Here is a 20,817-nt window from a genome sequence, read left to right on the forward strand (position 1 = left end):
TGGGAGGGTTATAGGTAATAAATGCTGACTCACCAGTGTCCAATCCTCTCCTCTCCTGCTCCTCAGGGTGCAGGATTACTCCTCCCATGCTGTCAGCTGTGGGGGAGGAGGTGGGGGTCCTTGCTGCTTTGGAACACACCTTCCCCTGTAGGTCGTTCCACCTCTTCCTGATGTCGTCCCGTGTTCGTGGATGCTGTCCCATGGTGTTCACATTGCCCACGATCCTCCGAAATAGCTCCAACTTCCTGGCAATGGATATCTGCTAGATCTGTGCTCCAAACAGCTGTGGCTCAACCATCACCCGCAACTCCTCATCAGTGAAACAGGGGTGCCTTTGTGTGGACATGGGTGTTGTGTGGTGTGTGTGTTGTGCAGAGGGTGTTGAGTAATGTGGTGGGGCATGGGTTGGGTGGTGCAAGACGGAGAATGGGTCGTTGTGGTGTGTGTAAAGTTGTCTCTGATTTGCATGGCTAGCTATTGCTGTCTTTTCGTGCTAGCTAAGGATTGTAGGTGATGTGGGTGTGTGCTTTATAGTGCTGTTGGCAGGTGTGTGGGGTGTGTGCAATTGTGTCAGATGTGTTTTTTTTGTTCTGGCCAATGTTGTGCTTTTTTGTCTTTGGGTGGCCTTATCTGCTGGCGCGGTGCTCACCACTAATGGTTTACCATTGTTGAATGTTTGCTGTGCGATTGGTGAGTCATTATATGGAGGGCGTAGTATTGGTGGCGTAATGATATAGGTGGGAGTTCGACAGTTTATCATGTTCAGTGGTTCTGGTGGACTTGTGGTTTTGGCTGTTTTCTGTCAATTTGTATGTATGTGTCATAATGCGGCCTCCGTGGCGGTATGCTGGTGGCAGTCAGCACTGCGGTATTCGGTATTTACCGCCAAATTCAGAATGAGTGCCAAAGAGTGTAAAGCACTCAAATATCACAAAACAGTAATAAAATAAAACACAGGAAACAATTTAAAAATCCAAAACCAATGAATAAAGATAGGAAATATTTTTATCTTTAATTTGACACCAAAATGAATAAAATTAGAAAAGGGTAACCTGAGGTATGAATTTATTAGGATTTCTTTTTTTTTAGCATAAAAACTAAAAGCGCCACTTGGGATATCTGCTCCCACCTCAACCAGAGAAAAGTCAAAGTTTGAGGCTAACCGTGATGAAGCCTTGCGCGGCTACAGCAAGCGGGGGGCCTTGGTCAAAAGTCTACCTTAAAAATTAGTTTTTTTCTTGAAGATTTTTCTCACCGGGGATAAAGTCATACATTGGATCTGACCTCCCTGGAGCCCTCTTCGGTGCACATCACACGAGATCTTGGTGAAGAACTCTTCCTTCAGACTTAGTCGATTTTTTGGGACGAAAATCTTTGTCTGGGCCAGAGGTGAAATTGGATCGGACGTCCCTCGAGCCCTTCTCAGATAGGCTGTGCATGAAGCCCCTTTTTACGATTGGACTGTGTCACTTTTTGGAGCTTTTTCTCTATGATGTCTGGCGACCCTCCACAGTAAACCAATCTCAAGTCAACATCTTCTGAATGCCTTTCGAGGATCCCCGTGAAATCCTGGAAGTCTGGGGCTCTGGAGCTTTTCAGTGGGACAAACCTGCAAGTCAGGCTGGGTCGCGGTCGACGTAAGCCGGCTTGACTCACGACGGCGGGTCCGTCCCTTTATTAAGCATTTTTCCAAAACGTCTCCAATATTCCCCACACTTCTGGATCTTCTTCCAGAATGTCTTGAAGGACCTTCAGGAGTACACCGCTCACCCCAAGGCTCGAGAAGCTCTGAGTTGCTCCTTGAGTGTTAGGACTCCAACTCCCAGAATGCACCTGGATCAAATCTAAAAATAACCACTGGACAGTGGTCAACTGGTCAGTCTGTTCAAGTTTTCATGCAGGAAACTCTGGTAAGCTAAGTTCTACCTATAGCAAACAGGGAGTCCCTTCTTGAACCAGTTTAAGTGAGGTAAAGTCCTTTTTGTGCTGAAGCCCAAGTGTGCAGCTGATGGAGTCCTTTAGAGTGCAGTGTCAAGGTGCATGTCAGGGGTCCAGCAGGGTAGTCCTTCTTCTTCTTGTCTTTTTCCTAGTAGGCATTTGAGGTGTGGGCAACTGTCCAATCGCAGGCAGGCCACCACCCTCTTGGATGACCACTTCCTGTGGCAAAAATCAATCCTAGGGAGTAACATTCCTAAAAAATCAAAAATGGCAGAATCTGAATTTTGGAGGTTAGGTCTGGTTGAGTCCAGCCACTGGTGGGTACAATTTCTTAACCTGCCCCTTTCCGGCCCTCTCCTAATCTAATGAAGGGGGCACCTGGTTGTCTGGGTTTGCAGGAAACGAGGGAGGCCCTGAGCTGCTCCAAAACATCCTTCCTTCTTTTGAAGACCAGTTTGGCTGCTCACCCCATCCTGTTTCACCATCTGCTGAGGCAGATCTCCTCCCGCAGGCACTTCCTTTGTCTTCAGCCCAGGCTACTTCACACCTCATTAAGGCAACCTGGCCAATCAGAGAAGGGCATGACTGAGCTGAAGTTGGCAACTTTCAGGTAGAATTCTAAAACTCTTTCCCTGAATTAGTTATATTAAATTCAATGACAATTTGTTAGATTTATTATAACAATCAGTTTGATACCAAACGTGAAATATCTAGCTCCTTTTGGGACTTTATTAATTAAATATAAAGGGGGTCATTCCGACCCCGGCGGGCGGCGGAAGCCGCCCGCCTGGCGGGAACCGCCAGAAGACCGTACCGCGGTCAAATGACCGCGGCGGTCATTCTGACTTTCCCGCTGGGCCGGCGGGCGACCGCCAGAAAGCCGCCCGCCGGCCCAGCGGGAAAGCCCCTTCAACAATGAAGCCGGCTCCGAATGGAGCCGCCGGAGTTGAAGGGGTGCGACGGGTGCAGTGGCACCCGTCGCGATTTTCAGTGTCTGCAAAGCAGACACTGAAAATCTTTATGGGGCCCTGTTAGTGGGCCCCTGCACTGCCCATGCAAGTGGCATGGGCAGTGCAGGGGCCCCTAGGGGCCCCACGACACCCGTTCCCGCCATCCTGTTCCTGGCGGTAAGAACCGCCAGGAACAGGATGGCGGGAAGGGGGTCGGAATCCCCATGGCGGCGCTGCTTGCAGCGCTGCCATGGAGGATTCCTATGGCCAGGGGAAAACCGGCGGGAAACCACCGGTTTCCCTTTTCTGACCGCGGCTTTACCGCCGCGGTCAGAATTGTCCAGGAAGCACCGCCAGCCTGTTGGCGGTGCTTCCGCGGTCGTTGGCCCTGGCGGTCGATGACCGCCAGGGTCAGAATGACCCCCAAAGTCTCCCCAGTTTAGCCTATTGAGACCATTCACTACAAAGAGGGAAAAACAAATTTGGCTATTTTCCCTCACTAGGGGGGTCATTCTGACCCTGGCGGCCGGTGACCGCCAGGGTCACCGACCACGGGAGCACCGCCAACAGGCTGGCGGTGCTCCCAAGGGCATTCTGACCGCGGCGGTTCAGCCGCGGTCAGAAAGGGTAAACCGGCGGTCTCCCGCCGGTTTACCGCTGCCCCATTGAATCCTCCATGGCGGCAGAGCGCGCTCCGCTGCCATGGGGATTCAGACACCCCCTACCGCCATCCTGTTCATGGCGGGAAACCCGCCATGAACAGGATGGCGGTAGGGGGTGCCGCGGGGCCCTGGGGGCCCCTTCAGTGCCCATGCCAATGGCATGGGCACTGCAGGGGCCCCCGCAAGCGGGCCCCACAAAGTATTTCAGTGTCTGCTTTGCAGACACTGAAATACGCGACGGGTGCAACTGCACCCGTCGCACCCCTGCAACTACGCCGGCTCAATTCTGAGCCGGCGTCCTCGTTGCAGGGGCATTTCCGCTGGGCCGGCGGGCGCTCTTTTGGAGAGCGCCCGCCGGCCCAGCGGAAATGTTTGAATGGACGGTGCGGTCATTTGTCGGCGGTACCTTGGCGGACGGCCTCCGCCGTCCGCCAAGGTCTGAATGACCCCCTAGGTGTTATAAAACATCTTTTATAAGGTCCCTGCTTATAGTTACACTGCATCCAACCAGGTGAGCACGTAGGGCACACCCAAGGGGAGACATATGTAAAAACAAGGTTGTTTAAGACTTTGGAAGTACCTTTAATTCCAAAGTCACATTTGAAGGTAACTTTAATTTAAAAGCAGCCAGCAAGGCAGGCCTGTCTTTAAAACAACATTGGGCCCTCAGCAGTGTACCTATGGGTGAACTACCTATGCTGGGGTCCCTAAACCTCCATTCCCTACCATATACTTGGGACTTATAGGTAGGTTGATACTGCCAATTATACTTAGCCTAATTTGTAAATCCACATTACACATAGTACTGGCCCTGGTGCTGGTTAGCAGTACCCATGGTACAGCCAAGAGTCAGTGGCGGGGGCAGGGCCAAAAGGAGGACATTTTACTACACAAATCATTAAAAACATTAGCAAATATAGGGGGTTATTACAACTTTGGAGGAGGTCTTAAACCGTCCCAAATGTGACGGATATACCACCAGCCGTATTACGAGTTCCATAGTATATAATGAACTCGTAATACGGCTGGTGGTATATCCGTCACTTTACCGTCACTTTTGGGACGGATTAACACCTCCTCCAAAGTTGTAATAACCCCCATAGTCTGTAGCACCTTTTCATGTAATGTTAATATGTAGTCAAATTCATGCAGGAACTTACTGTCAATTAATTAAAACAACAAATCTGTTAGAAATTGTGTCTCTACTTGGCAGAGGTATGCACCTTGTCCAAGTGGGGACCACAGTCCAAGTCAGGGCAATTCAATAAAATGACATCAATTGGCCTGTGCTCCCCCTCAGGTAGCTTGGTGCAGGGCAGGCAGGCATGACTTAGAAGACAATGCGGGTCATTACAACATTGGCGGTAAAAGCCGCTTACCGCATTGCAGAAGACCGCCAACACACCGCCGCGGCCGCGGAATTCCGCCACAGCTATTATGACCCACATCTCGGAATCCTCCAAAATTCAGACACCAACACAAGTCCGCCACACCAAAGGTCAGTGATAAACTGGCGAAAACAAATCCTCCACCGTCATGCCAACAGAAATACGCCCACACTATCACGACACACGAATCCACGCGGCGGTCTTTTAACTGCGGTATTCGATTGGCGGTACACACCGCTGCGCTCAAAATACACACACATTTACAAAACACCCCCACATTGGACAATTTGAAATACACACACCTGATACACATACACACACCACTCCCACACACCCAATACAATATACAAAACACACCCACATCACCCACAAACCCCTACAACCACAATTCACGACCGAAGGCCAGAGAGAGACACCACCATCAACAAACTAGCATCCACAGGCACACAACACCATCACCCACACAACTTCCACGCACCTCACACAACACACCACTACATATCACCACACTTATCACCACACCCACCACCCCACACATCACCTACACCACCCCATGGCACGGCAAAGACACCCCAGGTTCTCGGAGGAGGAGCTCAGGGTCATGGTGGAGGAAATCGTCCAGGTAGAGCCACAGCTATTTGGATCCCAGGTGCAGCACACCTCAGTTGCAAGGAAGATGGAGCTATAGCCAAGAATAGTCGACAGGGTCAATGCAGTGGGACAACACCCAAGAAATCGGGAAGACATCGGGAAAAGGTGGAACGACCTACGGGGGAAAGTGCGTTCCGTGGTCTCAAGATACCACCAGGCGGTTCAGCGGACTGGCGGCGGACCCCCACCTCCTCCCACACAACTAACAACATGGGAGGAGCAGGTCTTGGCAATTCTGCATCCTGAGGGCCTCACAGGAGTCAGTTGAGGAATGGACTCTGGTAAGTCACATCTTAACTATTAGAACCACCACCCTACCTGCATGCCATCACATACCCCCACCCTCGCCTTACCCCTATCACTCCAACTCCTCACATATGTCCCAATATCACAAACCACACATCCCACCACCAAGCCCTGCATGCAACAACAACGCATGGACACCCATCACTAAAGCATGCCCACTGCACATACCCATACACCCCCCTAAACCATCTTCACACAAGCTCACACACAGGAATGCCAGCACTGGGGTACACGGTCACCCACCCATTGCACACCATGACACACACAGATGTAATAATCATGCCTTTCCACCCCTGCAGGACCACTACCCAACGTCACCAGACAGGAGGGTCCACTGCATCCACAGAAGAGGCCCACAGTGATGACAACACCTCTGTCCAGCTGGATCTAGATGACCAGCCCGGACCATCGGGGGCCTCAGGACAGTTGGTTCCCCTCACACAGGCACAGGCCACCACAGACCTTCCCCCCTCAGGAACCACCAGCACAGCACCCACCCAGCAGGCCCATACCTCTGTCCCCAGGACACGTCAATCAGCTGTGTGTCCACCACTACAGGGAACCCAGGATAACCCACCACCACAACAACAACAGGGACCTGGGGCAGTGGCAGTGGGCACACGGTCCAGGGGACGGAGGTCCAGGAACACAGGGGAACTGGGAGGGCTGCTGTGCGACAGGGGGCGGACAGGCCCAGGGAACCCATTCTCCACGAGGCCCTCTTCTCCATCATGGGAGCCTACCACCACTCCCAGGAGACAATGGCAACGGTACTGGCCAAGTTTCAGGAGACACAGCGGATGCAGGAGGAACAGTATTTGGGGTTCAGGGAGGAACTCAAAACCATTAGCTCCACCCTGGGCACCATCATAGGGGTGCTGAAGGAAGTACTCAACACCAGGAGGGAGACTGTGGCACTACATGGGGCCCCTGACACTAGCAGGGACGATGAACTGCCCACCACCTCTGCCGGCGCTAGTGGACAGGAGGCACCGCCACAGGACCACCACACCAGCACCCCACCCCCTGCAGATGGAGAACCACCCCGCAAATGGTCCCTGAGATCCAGGAACAAGACAGAGCACGATGCCAAGACCCCCGCCAAGAAATGAGACCACCCTGATTGTCATCCAACTGTCCCACTTTGTCACCCTGTCCATATTGAAACTGCCCCAGCTCCACTTCTTTTGCCCATATGGGCAATGCACCTATGAGACTAATAGACTGGACTCTGCCATCGACATTCCTCCGCCATCACCCCTCACCATTTAACTTACCCCTCCAATATTTTGTATCCAAATAAACGCACCTAAAGCACCAAAAGATCTGGAGTCTGTCTGTGATTTCGAATTAGTGTATTTGCAATTACAGTGACAAAATGATCTTGAAATAGTAATGTCAACATACCTATGTCACACAGCTCTAGTCCATGAGGAATCTAAGCAGATGATACACGTTGGGACCCACACCTGTGAAACCGTAAGGGAAAGTGACAACTCAGTGACCATACACTGGGTGAAAACGACATACAGGATAGAGGTAGAAGTGTAAAAGTACATGTAGTAGGCAGGAATGTATTCTCACCTGTGTTTCACTGGAAATATTTCTGGATCACTGAGTTCCTGTTCTGCATGTCTTCTTCCTCTGCTTCCTCGTCTTCACTGTCCACAGGCTCCACAGCTGCCACAACACCTCCATCTGGACCATCCTCCTGCAGAAAGGGCACCTGTCGTCGCAAAGCCAAGTTGTGAAGCATACAGCAGGCCACGATGATCTGGCACACCTTCTTTGGTGAGTAGAATAGGGATCCACCTGTCATATGCAGACACCTGAACCTGGCCTTCAGGAGGCCGAAGGTCCGCTCGATCACCCTCCTAGTTCGCCCATGGGCCTCATTGTAGCGTTCCTCTGCCCTTGTCCTGGGATTCCTCACTGGGGTCAGTAGCCATGACAGGTTGGGGTAACCAGAGTCACCTAATAGCCACACACAGTGCCTCTGGAGTTGACCGATCACATAAGGGATGCTGCTATTCCTCAGGATGTAGGCGTCATGCACTGAGCCAGGGATCATGGCATTCACATGGGAGATGTACTGGTCTGCCAAACATACCATCTGTACATTTATGGAATGATAACTCTTCCGGTTTCTGTACACCTGTTCACTCCGCTGGGGGGGACCAAAGCCACATGGGTCCCATTAATGGCACCTATGATGTTGGGGATATGTCCAAGGGCATAGAAGTCACCTTTCACTGTAGGCAAATCCTCCACCTGAGGGAAAACGATGTAGCTCCGCATGTGTTTCAGCAGGGCAGACAACACTCTGGACAACACGTTGGAAAACATAGGCCGGGACATCCCTGATGCCATGGCCACAGTTGTTTGAAAAGACCCACTTACAAGGAAATGGAGCACTGACAGCACCTGCACTTGAGGGGGGATTCCTGTGGGATGGCGAATTGCTGACATCAGGTCAGGCTCCAACTGTGTACAAAGTTCCTGGATTGTGTCACGGGCAAAGCTGTAGGTGATAATCAAATTTCTTTCCTGCATTGTCGACAGGTCCACCAGCGGTCGGTACACCGGAGGATTCCGCCATCTCCTCACATGTCCCAGCGGATGGTGCCTATGAAGGACAACAGCGACCACAGAGTCAAACAACTCAGAGGTATGTGCCCACAGTCTACACAGAACCCCAATCATACACAAAATGTGGCCTATATGTGTAGTGAGACTAGGCTAGGGTATGTGTGACGCATTTGGAAATTAGGCCATGTGGGCCCCTGAAATGGCGGCTGCCTGACCTCTAAAGTGGGACAATGGGATGTGAGGTAACTGCACTGGCGTTGTACACCGTCACGGTAGGCGGTCAAAGATAGCGGCGCAATGCTGCATTGGTTAACATTGGACCCTATGGGTCCCAGGAGCCAATGACGATGTACGCCGGCGGTGGTGGTACGCACCGCTGCGGACGTGACCTCCGCGACCGCCATTTTCCATCTGTATAATCACTCGATACCTGATCTTCGACAGGAGAGGACCTACACTGCAAGTGCTGCTGTGACCTCGGTCTGGAAAAGACAATGGCTCGTGCGTCTGGTGAAATGGCTCCTGCCTTCACATCGGAGGAGTTGGAGAAGCTCATCGATGGGGTCCTCCACCAGTACACGCTACTCTATGGTACTCCAGACCAACAGGTAACTACACAGGAAGCATGTTGTATGGGCTATGCCTGTGTGGAGAGGGCTGATTGTAAGAGTTCTGCGTGCATGAAAGACGGTGGGTGCATGTGCCACATGGCAAGGGTAGGGATGGGGGCCACTCACTTTAACGGCACAGTTGGTAATGACTTCTCTTTTTCCCCTGTACATTTCCTGTAGGTCAGCGCCCACCAGAAGAAGGATATGTGGCGTGCCATCGCCAAGGACGTCCGGACCCTGGGGGTCCACCACAGACGGAGCACCCACTGCTGGAAAAGATGGGAGGACATTCGCCGCTGGAGCAAGAAGACAGCAGAGGCTCAGCTGGGGATGGCCTACCAACGTGGGAGGGGTGCCCGTCGAACCATGACCCCCCTGATGTTCAGGATCCTGGCGGTGGCCTATCCGGAGTTGGATGGGTGCTTGAGGGCATCACAGCAGACAAAAGGGGGTGAGTACACGCTCATTCTGCTGACTTTGCGCGCAGTGGAGGTTTCTGGGTGGGGGAGGAGGGCAGTGGGTTTCCCTAGGCCAGGGTGAGTTCCGTAGGCTAGGCCCCTCGGTAAGGCATGGCCCTGTGGCCCCACCCCCCACCTCTGTAGAGTGCCAAGTACACCTAGTCATGCACCTGTGTCATCTATGTGTGCAGATGTGGTCCATAGCCTTGTAGGCCTTTTCCCATGAATTGCACTGTAGAGCCCAAGAGCGCGACATAGTGCAGGGGGCTTCTGTGTCTGTCTTGTCCGCCAACTGTAGCGGTAATCCATGCACTCAACATGTCTTTCTTCTTCTCCCCCCCTTTTTTGTGGTCTCCATGTTCTTGTGTGCATTAGCATCATCAGGCCGAGGAGCAGTGGCACCGGAGCACGAGTGAGCTGCATCCCACATGGCCATGGAGGGCCACACTATGGACTCAGAATTCACCAGTGGGACGGAGGGCGAGGGGAGCTCCACGGCGGGGACAGGAGCTGAAACCAGCGACACGGACTCGTCCTCTGATGGGAGCTCCCTTGTGGTGGCGGAAACATCTGTGCCCCCCACATCTACAGGTGCAGCCGCCACCCCCCCTACCAGCACCGCCCTCCCAGCAGCCCCTTAGCCTTTGCCCCGTGCCTGCTCACCCAGGAGAGTGGGCATCACCTTCGCCCCAGGCACCTCAGGCCCTGCCCCAGTCACCCCTGCTGCCCTCAGTGAAGAGGCCATTGACCTCCTCAGGTCCCTCACTGTTGGGCAGTCTACCATTTTGAATGCCATCCAGGGTGTAGAAAGGCAGTTGCAACAAACCAATGCATTCCTGGAGGGCATTCATTCTGGTCAGGGGGCCCTTCACTGAGCCTTTCAAACTCTGGCCTCAGCACTGATGGCAGCCATTGTCCCTGTGTCTAGCCTCCCCCTCCAACTTCCTCCACCCAGTCCCAATCCCCTCTACCTCTGCCTATCCCAAGCACACCATCAGACCAGCCTGCACACACCTCACCACACAAGGGAAGCTCAGGCAAACATAAGCACCACACATCCCACAGGCACTCACGGAAGCATCACACACATACAGACACACCAACATCCACTGCCTCCACTGTGTCTGCCTCCTCCTCGTCTCCCTTCTCCCTCCAAGTCTCATCTACACTCACACCTGTATGCACTACCTCTACAGCCACTACGTCCCTCACCAACACACCCCGCTCACGTGCAGTCACCACCCCCACTACCATACAGACGTCCCCTGTGTCCTCTCCCAGTGTATCTGTGATGCCCCCTCCCAAGATACACAAACGCAGGCACACACCCACCCAACAGCCATCCACCTCACGACAGCCTCCAGCGCATGCACCTGCACCCAAATCCACTAAACGTACATCTCCTACAACCACCACCTCTTTCTCCACTCCCAAACCCCCTCCAGCTACCCGTCCCAGTGTGTCCCAAAAACTTTTCCTGTCCAGCCTTGACCTATTTCCCACCCCCGTCCAACTCATAGGTCCCGAAGTAGCACCTCAGCCACAACATCTCCGGGACCAGTGGTGCCTGTTGTCACAGGTATGTGGAGTGCACCGGCCACCAGGACAGCCAGTGTGGCACGGAGCCACAGCACAGCCAGTCCCCCCCGTGAAGCACCAGAAGTTGGCCAGTGCCCGGCGGGAGAGGGGGAAGACTCCAGCCACCCAAGCCGCTCCCAGGGATCCCGGTGGGAGTGTGGACTCAGCTGTGACTTCTCCAAGGTGGGGAAGGGGCACAAGAAACCCGGCAAGTCTGGGAGGAGCAGCATGGCGGAGAAGCCCGCCATCATCCCCGATGCCCAGGATGGCCCCGCCAGCCCCATCCTTACTGCACAGGAGGCCACCGCCAGCCCCATCCTCGCTGCACAGGAGGCCACCGAGAGCCCCTTCCTCGCTGCACAGGAGGCCACCACCAGCCCCATCCTCGATGCACAGGAGGGCCCCGCCAGCCACAGCCCAGCTGCCCAGGAGAGCCCCGCCAGCCACAGCCCAGCTGCCCAGGAGAGCCCCGCCAGCCACAGCCCAGCTACACAATGAAGGACCGCCAGCCCCAGCCCAGCTGGGCAATGAAGGACCGCCAACTCAAGCACCGCTGTACAGGGCACCGCCAAATCAAGCACCGCTGAACAAGGCACCGCCAACTCAAGCACCGCTGAACAGGGCAAGCACCGCTGAACAAGGCACCGACAAATCAAGCACCGCTGAACAGGGCACCGCCAAACAAGCATCGCTGAACAGGGCAAGCACCGCTGAACATGGCACTGCCAAATCAAGCACCGCTGAGCAAGGCACCGCCAACTCAAGCACCGCTGAACAGGGCACCGCCAACTCAAGCACTGCTGAACAGGGCAAGCTCCGCTGAACAGGGCACTGCCAAATCAAGCACCGCTGAACATGGCACCGCCAAATCAAGCACCGCTGAACAGGGCACCGCCAACTCAAGCACCACTGAAAAAGGCACTGCCAACTCAAGCACCGCTAGCCTATGAGCGGCAGGGGCACTGACGTAACTGGGACCGTGATGGGGTGCGTGATTGTAGGAGGCTGGCCTGGCTTGTAGTGGGTACCAAGGGGTACTTACACTCTGTACCAGGTCCAGTTATCCCTTATTAGTGTAGAAGAGGTGTTTCTAGCAGCTTAGGCTGATAGAAGGTAGCTATGGCAGAGCAGCTTAGGCTGAACTAGGAGACATGCAAAGCTCCTACTATATCACTGGTGTCATATGCACAATATCATAAGAAAACACAATACACAGATATACTAAAAATAAAGGTACTTTGGGGCATATTTATACTCCGTTTGCGCCGAATTTGCGTCGTTTTTTTTTACGCAAATTCGACGCAAAACTAACTCCATATTTATACTTTGGCGTTAGACGCGTCTAGCGCCAAAGCTCATGGAGTTAGCGTCATTTTTTTGCGTGAACACCTTCCTTGCGTTAATGATATGCAAGGTAGGCGTTCCCGTCTAAAAAAATGACTCCGATGCTATTGCGTCGGATTTATACTCCCGGGCAAAAATGACGCCCGGGAGTGGGCGGGACTAAAAAACCTGCATTTGCGCCGGATTTTAGCGCCTGGGTCAGGGCAGGCGTTAAGGGACCTGTGGGCTCAGAATGAGCCCAGAGGTGCCCTCCCAAGCCCCCAGGGACACCCCCTGCCACCCTTGCCCACCCCAGGAGGACACCCAAGGATGGAGGGACCCACCCCAGGGAAGAAAAGGTAAGTTGTGGTAAGTATTTTTTTTAAATTTTATTTTGGCATAGGGGGGCCTGATTTTTGCCCCCCTACATGCCACTATGCCCAATGACCATGCCCAGGGGACAGAAGTCCCCTGGGCATGGCCATTGGGCAAGGGGGCATGACTCCTGTCTTTGCTAAGACAGGAGTGATGTTAATGGCGTCTGGGCGCCAAAAAAAAATGGCGCAAATCGGGTTAAGACTTTTTTTTGCCTCAGCCTGACTTGCCCCATTTTTGGACGCCCAAACGCCATTTTTCCCTACGCCGGCGCTGCCTGGTGTACGTGTTTTTTTTTCACGCATGCCAGGCAGCGCCGGTCAGCTAACGCCGGCTAACGCCATTCAATAAATACGGCGCCCGCATGGCGCTTCAGAATGGCGTTAGCCGGCGCTAATTTTTTTGGCGCTAAACTGCGTAAGCGCAGTTTTGCGTCAAGAAGTATAAATATGGGCCTTTATTTTTATGACAATATGCCAAAAGTATTTCAGTGAGTACCCTCAGTATGAGGATGCCAAATATACACAAGATATATGTACACAATACCAAAAATATGCAGTAATAGCAAAAGGAAGTAATGCAAGCAATGTAAAGTTACAGTAGATTGCAATAGGAGCACATAGGTATGGGGCAACACAAACCATACACTCCAAAAGTGGAATGAGAACCACGAATGGACCCCGCACCTATGTGAGCTTGTAGAGAGTCGCTGGGACTGTAAGAAAACAGTGAGGGTTAGAAAAATAGCCCACCCCAAGACCCTGAAAAGTAGGTGTAAAGTGCACCTATAACCCCCAGAGAGCACAGAAGTTGTGATAGGGGGTTTCTGCAAGGAAGAACAATACCAGCAAAGCAACAACAGTGGATTTCCGGACCTGAGTACCTGTGAAACAAGGGGACCAAGTCCAAGAGTCGCGACAATGTTGAGAGTGGGCAGATGCCCAGGAAATGCCAGCTGAGGGTGCAAAGAAGATGCCACCAGATGGTACAAGCTGTGGATTCTGCAAGAATGAAGAGGACTAGAAACTTTCCCTTTGGAGGATGGATGTCCCACGTCGTGAAGAATCTTGCAGAGGTGTTCCCATGCAGAAAGACCGCAAACAAGCCTTGCTAGCTTCAAGGGTCGCGGTTAGGGTTTTTGGATGCTGCTGTGGCCCAGGAGGGACCAGGATGTGGCCACTTGGATGAGGAGACAGAGGGGGCACCCAGCAAGTCAGGGAGCCCTCACAGAAGCAGGCAGCACCCGGAGAAGTACCAGAACAGGCACTTGGAAGAGGAGTGAACCGGAGTCCACCTGAAGACACAAAAGGGAGTCCCACGATGCCAGAGGACAACTCAGAAGGTTGTGCACTGCAGGTTAGTGTCGAGGACCCAGGCTTGGCTGTGCACGATGGAAATCCTGGAAGAGTGCACAGGAGCCGGAGCAGCTGCAAATCACACGGTACCCAGCAATGCAGTCTAGCGTGGGGAGGCAAGGACTTACCTCCACCAAACTTGGACTGAAGAGTCACTGGACTGTGGGAGTCACTTGGACAGAGTTGCTGAGTTCCAGGGACCACGGTCTTTGTGCTGAGAGGGGACCCAGAGGACCGGTGATGCAGTCTTTTGTTGCCTGCGGTAGCAGGGGGAAGAGTCAGCGGTCGATCCTTTGGCAGAAGGTGAAGAGAGAGATGCAGAGGAACTCTGGTGAGCTCTTGCATTCGGTATCTGAAGAATTCCCCAAAGCCGAGACCCTAAATAGCCAGTAAAGGAGGTTTGGCTACCTAGGAAGGAGGATAGGCTAGTAAGAAAGGTAAGAGCCTATCAGAAGGAGTCTCTGACATCACCTGATGGCACTGGCCACTCAGAGCAGTCCAGTGTGCCAGCAACACCTCTGTTTTCAAGATGGCAGAGGTCTGGGGCACACTGGAGGAGCTCAGGGCACCTCCCCTGGGAGGTGCAGGTCAGGGGAGTGGTCACTCCCCTTTCCTTTGTCCAGTTTTCGCCAGAGCAGGGCTGGGGGATCCCTAAACCAGTGTAGTCTGGCTTATGCAGAGATGGGCAGCATCTGTGCCCATCAAAGCATTTCCAGAGGCTGGGGGAGGCTACTCCTCCCCAGTCTTCACACCTATTTCCAAAGGGAGAGGGTGTTACACCCTCTCTCAGAGGAAATCCTTTGTTCTGCCTTCCTGGGCCAGGGCTGCCTGGACCCCAGGAGGGCAGAAACCTGTCTGAGTGGTTGGCAGCAGCAGCAGCTGCAGTGGAGACCCCGGAAAGGCAGTTTGGCAGTACCCGGGTTCTGTGCTAGAGACCCGGGGGATCATGGAATTGTCTCCCCAATGCCAGAATGGCATTGGGGTGACAATTCCATGATCTTAGACATGTTACATGGCCATGTTCAGAGTTACCATTGTGACGCTATACATAGGTAGTGACCTATGTATAGTGCAAGCGTGAAATGGTGTCCCCGCACTCACAAAGTCCGGGGAATTTGCCCTGAACAATGTGGGGGCACCTTGGCTAGTGCCAGGGTGCCCACACACTAAGTAACTTAGCACCCAACCTTCACCAGGTGAAGGTTAGACATATAGGTGACTTATAAGTTACTTAAGTGCAGTGGTAAATGGCTGTGAAATAACGTGGACGTTATTTCACTCAGGCTGCACTGGCAGGCTTGTGTAAGAATTGTCAGATTTCCTTATGGGTGGCAAAAGAAATGCTGCAGCCCATAGGGATCTCCTGGAACCCCAATACCCTGGGTACCTCATTACCATATACTAGGGAATTATAAGGGTGTTCCAGTATGCCAATGTGAATTGGTGAAATTGGTCACTAGCCTGTTAGTGACAATTTGTAAAGCAGAGAGAGCATAACCACTGAGGTTCTGGTTAGCAGAGCCTCAGTGAGACAGTTAGACATGACACAGGGAACACATACATATAGGCCACAAACTTATGAGCACCGGGTTCCTGGCTAGCAGGGTCCCAGTGACACATAACAAACATACTGACAACATAGGGTTTTGACTATGAGCACTGGGCCCTGGCTAGCAGGATCCCAGTGAGACAGTGAAAACACCCTGACATATACTCACAAACAGGCCAAAAGTGGGGGTAACAAGGCTAGAAAGAGGCTACTTTCTCACAGTGATGCACTCTGGGCACCAGTCCCCCTCCTGAACCAGTGGAGAGATCTATCCACTCTGTCTGTCCTTCACAGGATGAAGCACTCTGGGCACAATGCCCCCTCCAGAACCAGTGGAGAGATCCATCCACTACCTCTGTGCTTCACAGGATGAAGCACTCTGGGCACCAGTCCCCCTCCAGAACAAGTGGAGAGATCCATCCACTACCTCTGTCCTTCACAGGATGAAGCACTCTGGGCACAATGCCCCCTCCAGAACCAGTGGAGAGATCCATCCACTACCTCTGTCCTTCACAGGATGAAGCACTCTGGGCACAATGCCCCCTTCAGAACCAGTGGAGACATGCATCCACTACCTCTGTCCTTCACAGGATGAAGCACTCTGGGCACAATGCCCCCTCCAGAACCAGTGGAGAGATCCATCCACTGCCTCTGTCCTTCACAGGATGAAGCACTCTGGGCACCAGTCCCCCTCCAGAACCAGTGGAGACATCCATCCACTACCTCTGTCCTTCACAGGATGAAGCACTCTGGGCACCAGTCCCCCTCCAGAACCAGTGGAGACATGCATCCACTCCCTCTGTCCTTCACAGGATGAAGCACTCTGGGCACCAGTCCCCCTCCCGAGCCAGTGGAGACATACATCCACTACCTCTGTCCTTCACAGGATGATGCATTCTGGGCACAATGCCCCCTCCAGAACCACTGGAGACTGGCATCCAATTGTGAGACTGTGGCTTTGCACTCCCCAGGATTGCAGAGTGGGCAAAAAACCCACTGTAGAGACTTGAGAGACCGTGGCTTTGCACTCCCCAGGATTGAACAGTGGGCAACCCACCCACTGTAGAGACTTGAGAGACTGTGGCTTTGGATACATCAATGGGCATGGAGCCCCCTCGTGGATCTGGCGTCGTGCACTCATCCGGCTGAGGTGCCCCCACTTCCCTTCCCCCTGAGGTGCCCGTTGTATTTCTATCTGATGCCCCTGCAGTGTTCTCTCTGTTTTGATCTGGTATCGTGTGTGGGCCTCGCCCATGCATTTTGGGCCCAGTGGTCCACGGACTATGAGGTGTGCAATACCTGGACTACTATTCTTGGTGTATATTTTGTTGATAGTGTATATATGTATATTTTTGCGTACTGCATTTTGATATATTACAATGGTTACACTCATTTCCTTTTGTCTTTGCATTCTTCCGGGGGGGTTGGGCGGTGTAACTATAATGTATAGATCTGTATTTGTGTGTGTTGTAGTTGGTGAGGGTGCGGGTGTTGCGTTTACGCGTCCCTGTTTTTTGACTCCCCCTCCCCTGTGTCGTAGGTGCAGTACTCACCCTGGTCTTTGCCGCCGGCGTTGGTGCTCCTGGTACAGGAGCAGGAAAACTATCGCAGGTAGGATTTGGAGTTCCGGCTCCATGGTGTCCTCCTTCCTCGTGGAGTGTGTAGAGGTGAGCGTTTTCCCTTTGAAATTCCTGTTTCCGCCGTGTTTTTATCCACGGTGAATCCGCCCCAGAAAAGGTGGCGGATTGGCCTGTCATAATAGTGTGGGCGGTACTTTGTCTCCCACCTGTCTGTTGGTGGTGACCGCCGCGCTGTTTGTTTGTACTGCCGTGGTGGTCTGAGTGTTAAAGTGGCTGTCTTTGTTGGCGGTTTCCGCCACAGTCGTAATTGCAAATATTTTTACCGCTGGCCTGTTGGCGGTCTTACCGCCGCTTTAACACCGTCCACCAGGGTTGTAATGACCACCAATGTGTACTATTGCAATACACACACAATAACCTCATGAGACACACCACAGAAAAATACTTCAGAAGGATGTAGAAAAATTAAGCTTGTTTATTTGGTAACTTTTAAGTTCAGCACAACCAGGTACAATTCACAAATAGCGAAGTATAGGCTTTGCTGACTCAAAAATAGCAAGGTATATATGTTGTTTTAGTTGTATGTGTCACTGGGACCCTGTCATCCAGGGCCCCAGTGCTCATAAGTGTGCCTGAATGTGTGACCTGTGTAGTGACTAACTGTCTCACTGAGGCTCTGCTAATCAGAACCTCAGTGGTTATGCTCTCTCATTTCTTTCAAATTGTCACTAACAGGCTAGTGACCAATTTTACCAATTTACATTGGCTTACTGGAACACTATTATAATTCCCTAGTATATGGTACTGAGGTACCCAGGGTATTGGGGTTCCAGGAGATCCCTATGGGCTGCAGCATTTCTTTTGCCACCCATAGGGAGCTCTAACAATTCTTACACAGGCCTGCCACTGCAGCCTGAGTGAAATAACGTCCACGTTATTTCACAGCCATTTTACACTGCACTTAAGTAACTTATAAGTCTCCTATATGTCTAACCTTTACCTGGTAAAGGTTAGGTGCAAAGTTACTTAGTGTGAGGGCACCCTGGCACTAGCCAAGGTGGCCCCACATTGTTCAGGGCCAATTCCCCGGACTTTGTGAGTGCGGGGACACCATTACACGCGTGCACTACATATAGGTCACTACCTATACGTAGCTTCACAATGGTAACTCCGAATATGGCCATGTAACATGTCTATGATCATGGAATTGCCCCCTCTATGCCATCCTGGCATAGTTGGCACAATCCCATGATCCCAGTGGTCTGTAGCACAGACCCTGGTACTGCCAAACTGCCTTTCCAGGGGTTTCACTGCAGCTGCTGCTGTTGCCAACCCCTCAGACAGGCATCTGCCCTCCTGGGGTCCAGCCAGGCCTGGCCCAGGATGGCAGAACAAAGAACTTCCTCTGAGAGAGGGGGTTACACCCTCTCCCTTTGGAAAATAGTGTGAAGGCAGGGGAGGAGTAGCCTCCCCCAGCCTCTGGAAATGCTTTCTTGGGCACAGATGTGCCCAATTCTGCATAAGCCAGTCTACAACAGTTCAGGGGACCCCTTAGCCCTGCTCTGGCGCGAAACTGGACAAAGGAAAGGGGAGTGACCACTCCCCTGACCTGCACCTCCCCTGGGAGGTGTCCAGAGCTCCTCCAGTGTGCTCCAGACCTCTGCCATCTTGGAAACAGAGGTGCTGCTGGCACACTGGACTGCTCTGAGTGGCCAGTGCCACCAGGTGACGTCAGAGACTCCTTCTGATAGGCTCCTTCAGGTGTTGCTAGCCTATCCTCTCTCCTAGGTAGCCAAACCCTCTTTTCTGGCTATTTAGGGTCTCTGTCTCTGGGGAAACTTTAGATAACCAATGCAAGAGCTCATCCGAGTTCCTCTGTATCTCTCTCTTCACCTTCTGCCAAGGAATTGACTGCTGACCGCGCTGGAAGCCTGCAAAACTGCAACATAGTAGCAAAGACGACTACTGCAACTCTGTAACGCTGATCCTGCCGCCTTCTCGACTGTTTTCCTGGTGGTGCATGCTGTGGGGGTAGTCTGCCTCCTCTCTGCACTAGAAGTTCCGAAGAAATCTCCCGTGGGTCGACGGAATCGTCCCCCTGCAACCGCAGGCACCAAAGAACTGCATCACCGGTACCTTGGGTCTCCTCTCAGCATGACGAGCGAGGTCCCTTGAATCCAGCAACTCTGTCCAAGTGACTCCCACAGTCCAGTGACTCTTCAGTCCAAGTTTGGTGGAGGTAAGTCCTTGCCTCCCCACGCCAGACTGCATTGTTGGAAACCGTGACTTTTGCAGCTACTCCGGCCTCCGTGCACTTCCGGCGGAAATCCTTTGTGCACAGTCCAGCCTGGGTCCACGACACTCTAACCTGCATTGCACGACCTCCTAAGTTGTTCTCCGGCAACGTGGGACTTCTTTGTGCGACTTTGGGTGAGCACTGTTTCACGCATCCTCGTAGTGCCTGTTTCTGGCACTTCTCTGGGTGCTACCTGCTGCTGAGAGGGCTCTTTGTCTTGCTCGATGTCCCATCTCTCTTCTGACGCAATTTGCGACATCCTGATCCTTCTTGGGCCACAGCAGCATCCAAAAACACTTACTGCACGATTTGCAGCTAGCAAGGCTTGTAGGCGGTCTTTCGGCGGGAAAACACTTCTGCACAACTCTCCACGGCGAGCGGGATCCGTCCACCAAAGGGGAAGTCTCTAGCCCTTTTTGTTCCTGCAGAAACCTCAGCTTCTTCTGTCCAGTAGAAGCTTCTTTGCACCCACAGCTAGCATTTCCTGGGCATCTGCCCATCTCCGACTTGCTTGTGACTTTTGGACTTGGTCCCCTTGTTCCACAGGTACCCTAGATTGGAAATCCATTGTTGTTGCATTGTTGGTTTGTGTCTTTCCTGCATTATTCCCCTATCACGACTTCTTTGTCCTTTGGGGAACTTTAGTGCACTTTGCACTCACTTTTCAGGGTCTTGGGGTGGGCTATTTTTCTAACCCTCACTATTTTCTAATAGTCCCAGCGACCCTCTACAAGGTCACATAGGTTTGGGGTCCATTCGTGGTTCGCATTCCACTTTTGGAGTATATGGTTTGTGTTGCCCCTATCCCTATGTGTCCCATTGCATCCTATTGCAACTATACATTGTTTGCACTGTTTTCTAAGACTATTACTGCATATTTTGGTATTGTGTATATATATCTTGTGTATATTTCCTATCCTCTCACTGAGGGTACACTCTGAGATACTTTGGCATATTGTCATAAAAATAAAGTACCTTTATTTTTAGTATAACTGTGTATTGTGTTTTCTTATGATATTGTGCATATGACACTAAGTGGTACTGTAGGAGCTTCACTCGTCTCCTAGTTCAGCCTAAGCTGCTCTGCTAAGCTACCATTATCTATCAGCCTATGCTGCTAGACACCCTATACACTAATAAGGGATAACTGGGCCTGGTGCAAGGTGCAAGTACCGCTAGGTACTCACTACAAGCCAGTCCAGCCTCCT

The sequence above is a fragment of the Pleurodeles waltl genome, chromosome 5 (assembly GCF_031143425.1).
Source record: "Pleurodeles waltl isolate 20211129_DDA chromosome 5, aPleWal1.hap1.20221129, whole genome shotgun sequence".
NCBI lineage: Eukaryota > Metazoa > Chordata > Amphibia > Caudata > Salamandridae > Pleurodeles > Pleurodeles waltl.